This window comes from Austrofundulus limnaeus, unplaced genomic scaffold (genome assembly GCF_001266775.1).
Source record: "Austrofundulus limnaeus strain Quisiro unplaced genomic scaffold, Austrofundulus_limnaeus-1.0 Scaffold112, whole genome shotgun sequence".
Taxonomy (NCBI): Eukaryota; Metazoa; Chordata; class Actinopteri; order Cyprinodontiformes; family Rivulidae; genus Austrofundulus; species Austrofundulus limnaeus.
In genome coordinates, this window is record NW_013952514.1 from 864,225 (window position 1) to 869,443 (window position 5,219).

The 5,219-nt window shown below is 38.3% G+C and overlaps 1 long non-coding RNA gene across 8 annotated transcripts in view; it reads left to right on the forward strand.

The window, feature by feature from the left end:
- LOC106521605 (uncharacterized) overlaps positions 1 to 5,219 on the forward strand; it is a 170,447-nt gene that overhangs the window by 155,662 nt on the left and 9,566 nt on the right. For all 8 annotated transcript variants that reach the window (XR_001310688.1, XR_001310692.1, XR_001310691.1 and 5 more), the window contains one exon: positions 548 to 595. This is a non-coding gene — a long non-coding RNA (uncharacterized LOC106521605). The remainder of the gene's footprint in view (positions 1 to 547; positions 596 to 5,219) is intronic.

Below are 5,219 nucleotides of genomic sequence, written 5' to 3' on the forward strand. Positions count from 1 at the left end.
ATATATATATCTGTAGTTGAAGTTACAGCTACAGAGATCATGTCTAGTTTTTATTTTTATTTTTTCTTACTAATGTATTTGTTTGGTGGGGTGAGAGCATGTCATGTTCTGTTCCAGCATGTGAAGACACAACATTTTACTGAACACAGGTGGTGTTTTTAAGGTTAGTTTTAAAGGTTAGTGTCTTTGCAGTTTAACACACAACACACACCTCCTCCACACTACCACAGAACCACACTCACACCTACACTGGTAAAACATGTGACAAGTGCACGACCTGAAAAGGAGCATTATTGCTGTCTGTGACCTTACATAAATAAAACACATACAACACTGCAAAAGGTTTGAGGCCTTTTATCATTTCAGCTGCACGATATTTATGAAGGGAGCAGACCTGAATAAAGTTTGGGCATTTCTTTCTAAGAAGAAATGAAAATTCCTGTGCTGCAGGATTAGTTTTCATTTATGACCTGAAAGCTAAAAGCTGAAGCTTCTGCGTGTAATCGGAGAACTCTTGAATGTTAACACAGTTTTTTCTTCCGTTCAGAGGCAGCAGAGAGAGATTCAGGGAGAAAGTTTTGACAGGAGTGTCAAAGTAAGTGTTACAAGGTCTCTATTGTCTCTCTGATTTGAACACTGACAGTACCTCTGTCCACTTTCTTCTATTTCACATCTGTTTCTTTCCTTCCTTTCCATTTTTTTATTTTGGGACTATGTCTTCTTCCCTCTCTGTTCTGTGCTCTTACAGCTGATTGCATGAACAATGTACATCATATCCTCAGCAGCTGATCCTCAGTTTCCCTCCTTGTTCTCTCCCATTATTCTCTAAGATTGACATGGGGGAGGATTTTTCGCAACCTTGTCACCTCTCCTTCCTCTTTTCTCTTCCTGTTTCTGTGCCTGAGGTTAAGCCCTTTTTTATCTTTTGGTCTCCACTCGTTCTCTTTAATTACACTGTTCTCACTTCCAGCTTTTGCACCTTCCCATGGGTTTGTATGTCCTTATTTAAAGACTGTCTGGATGACATTTTCTACCTTCTGATGTGAACTCAGCGTAATAATAAATGAATGCCTGTTCTTTTGTTCTTTACATATTGCTTCAGATTTTGTAATTGGAAGTTTATTTGTCTTGGAATGATAGCAGTTCTGGAGCAGCTGTGGTCACATTTTTCTTTCTTTTTATTTTTTATGTCAATCCTGAATTCAAATAAATGGAAATGGAGAAGAAAATCAGGTTTAAATTGCCTTACAAATTTTGTTTTTATTCGTTTGTTCTTCAAGTCCCTAGGTTGGACTTGAAGCATGTTTTCTTAAAGTAGACATGAAGCAATTACATGGTAAAAAAAGAAAATAAAATAAATTTGCTTCCAACAAAAAAGTCTATCAAAACACAGCACAATCAGAATAAAATGAAAGGAAAGAAGCATTACCTTTGGGTCTGTTAATAATTTCCTTTTCCATATTCAGCTTTCATTGTTCAAAACTGGGGCCAATCTTTCCAATATTACTGTTAATCTGACTTCAAAGGGCTGCAGTCATGTTAAGGCACTTTTTAATTGTGATAAGGAATATGCTGTCATGCTTAAGCCATACTCCTCCTCCTGTTCATCTGGTCAGAACCCATAAATACTGAGGCCTTTTTTTTCATTTTCTATTGGCAATTAAAATTAGAATTGGTCCCATTTTTCACTGTCAGCGATTTCCTTTGTACACAAAGATTTGTATGGGCCACACTCACACAGACAAGGAGGCACACTCGCACAGGCTCACACACTGTTTTTTGTTAACATTGACTTCATTTATATGAGAATCGCCTTCAGGCATTAAAACCTCTGCAAAGCTAAAATTGTCTAAGGCTTCGCTTGTCTGGCAGGGCTGATGATTCACCACAGGCTTCCCTATCGCTCCTATGACACAAGACTCAGGCTGCTCTTTGTTGTCCAGAGATAACCTGATTCTTCAGTGAATCACATGCACTCTAGTTCTTTTGGTACACAAAAATTTTGGCGGCTTAAATTCACACAGAGTATTTTATAGTATTTCAGTGGAGATGTGTCGTTCTTTGGTCTTTAGGTGCATAGGAACAGTGCAGTGGGCTCATCCTTCTGTGCGACAAAGCTTATTTGGTCCACAATGGTTTTGAGCATAACACAAAACTTTTGTACAGAGGCTATGGTGGTTTATCGCTGTGGAGGCAGCATTTCAGTTTCATGGGAGGCAGTGCTGGGCATCAGCCCGCTAAAGCGCAAATCTAATTGCAGACCTAAATATTTTGTTTGCACTTTAGCGGTCTTACTAATTATTATAATTCATAAGCGGATTTGTGCTTTCTAAAATTAAAATGCAGTACCGTTAGTAACTATTTATCAATCAGTCATCATTATCTTGAACAGCAGAAGGTACGGCTCTCAATGACTCACAACACACATGATCTATCCAACAGCACCCCTCCCAGATCAACACAATTATTGGGAAGATATACGTACGTCCTTGCTGACTGTTGCTTTCGGTCACAGTTCTCATTTTACAGACATTTCCCACAATGCTTTGTGTCTGCTTATGTAACAGGAAGGCAATAGTTAGAACTATGTGACCGTGCGAAAACAGTTAATGTTTGTAATCCATACAAAAATTTTGTATGTATTGATTTATTTTACTTTACAATCGGAGCTCCTTTTTTTAAAAAAGAAATTTTAAACACTGGAGCTCAATACTTGACATAATCGGTTGAAGCAATCGGCCAACGGGGTTAGCTGAAGGGACGCAGAAGTGATTTAAAGATGTTATGCTGATGAAGACAGACATCTAGTGGTCAACCGGAGCAACAACAAAAGTATGGAAAACTTTAAAATCCAAGCTCTTATTTTGAAGTGAAGCTAGTTTCCTGTACCCCGTGCTTTCGTTTCCCATCACAAATCAAATCCGTCATGTACCCAGAATGCATCACTTCAGTTTTCCAATAAACAGTTTTAAAATTACTTTTTTGATGCTTCTTTAATGAAAAATCTACAATAAACAAAAGAAAAAGACAAAGAAGCAGCCGAACTAGCAATCCTCAACAACTTTTTAATTTTTACACCAGGAGCCAAAGGTCTGTTTCATGAAATCACATCCCCAGCAATCGGCATTTGTAGGATTAAGCTGTAAAAAAATCCATGCACCTCTAGTTGGCAGTATTGTGCAAATTTTGTACATGAATTATTGCCAGCTAGTAAGTGTCAAATTGAACTTGTGCTTTAAAATTAACTTCTGCTAGGTTTTCTATGGTATAAGTGCTTTTTAAGTTGCTGACCTAAAAATTTTCATAAGCACTTTAGAAATTGCAGAGATAATTTTTTGGATTAGCACTGCCCATCACTGATGGGAGGCGCGTGGTGACAAGAAATTCATGACACAAAGCCTGCGAGCACTACCATGTCTTGGTCATCAAGAATTTAAGGTATAACTGATAAAAGGGTATGACTGGGATCATGACAAATATGGTACCCATAGCTGCATCCTGATGAGAGAGTAATGCCTGGACGTATAGACCATAGTGAGAGTTCAGGACAATGTCTTATGTAGACAAAAGCAGGAAAAACCTATTTGATGAGTACTAGTGTCTTTGGTTGTATTCACGCTGAAGGTTTTCCAAACCTGTTGCAATATAACCATGGTCTAATAAACTGTGTAGATTGCAGCCTAGCAGAATAATCATTCAATGTGAAAGAGGCCTAAAAATTTGTCACATTTTTAAATCTTCATATTACACAGATTTTCCACAGATAGCTTGGCGGTCCATGCACTGGTTTTGTAATACCGAGGATGCAGGTTATAGGCCAGCTTGCATCAGGAAGGGCCTTTGGTAAATTAGAACAATTCCCAAATCTTAGATGCAAGTTTTTTTGTTTGTTTCTTTGCTGTGGCTACCCAGGTAGGAGCAGCCAAAAGAAAAACAACATCCAGAAATAAGAAGATGTGTACCTGTATGAAGTGCTGCAAGTATTTAACAACAAATTTTAATCTTTTGTGTTTACACAATGTGAACCCTGCATAGGTGACAAGGTTCATATTCTGAGAAATGGAGCTAGTGCATTTCTGTTCATGAAGTCACCTCTAGCTAGTATACTGTAGATTGACAATCCTCTTTGACAGTACCAGTAAGATTATTTGTTATGCTTAAAGTACACCTTTCACATCTTGATTTGTTATGTCGTAAGGGTTTTTTTTTAGCATAAAAAGTCGGTCAGTGAGTTTCAAAAAACAAAAACAAAACAAACTCTTTGGCATTATGTCCAAGAACAAAACCTGTCAAAAGCTGCTGAACAAGAAAAAAAAAACTGTTAAATCACTGTCTTCCTATCCAGTATGCTGTGCAGCAGGTTGTACACAGATAATAAGATAATTGCTGATACTTTAGATGTCAGTGCTGCCAGCCATGTGAGGCGTCCTTCTAAAGATGTGACATATACCTCCTGAAATTTGGAGTACAATGGTAACAAAAGTTGCACTGTGGACAGCAAAACAAGCGATCGACAAGTTCCCTGCAGTGCAAAATGCCAGACAGACAGGTCTACACTTCATTACCACTGCTCACATTTCACCACAGCATAAACTGGCTGAGGTCAGAACTTTTGAAATATGGCAAATTGTTCAAACAGAAGTTTTCACGGGCTGTCCTTGGACAGAAATATATTTTACACTGGAAAAATAATCTGTTATTAAAGGAATAAAAACACATAAGTCCCACTCAGCTCAGTGCTATGTAATAACAGTGTCCAAATCTGATCCTCGAGGGCCAACATTCTGCATGTTTTATAGGTTTCTTTACTCCAACTCACCTGATTTGAATGAATAGATGATTAAAAGTCTTCTGCAGAACTTGAGGAGGTAGTTCGGCCAATGAATCAGGTGTGTTGGACCAGAAAAAACAAGTAAAATATGCGGGGTAGCAGCCCTCGAGGACCAGGATTGGACACCCCTGATATACTGTAAGTCTGTGTGTTGAGTTTTGCACAGACTGGTTGGCTCAGTGCTCGTTTAGCAGTCTGTTCCAAACATATGTGTGCACAGCTTTGTGTGTCATGTCTATGCTTGTGTTTTGTGAGATTTGCTTGCCTATTTGTGATTATGTGCTTGCTCCTACTGTATGTCTTCATAACCTGATTGTGTCTCCCCAGTACACACACACACACACACACACACACACAGTGGTCTTTTTATTAGACTAAAACAATTTTG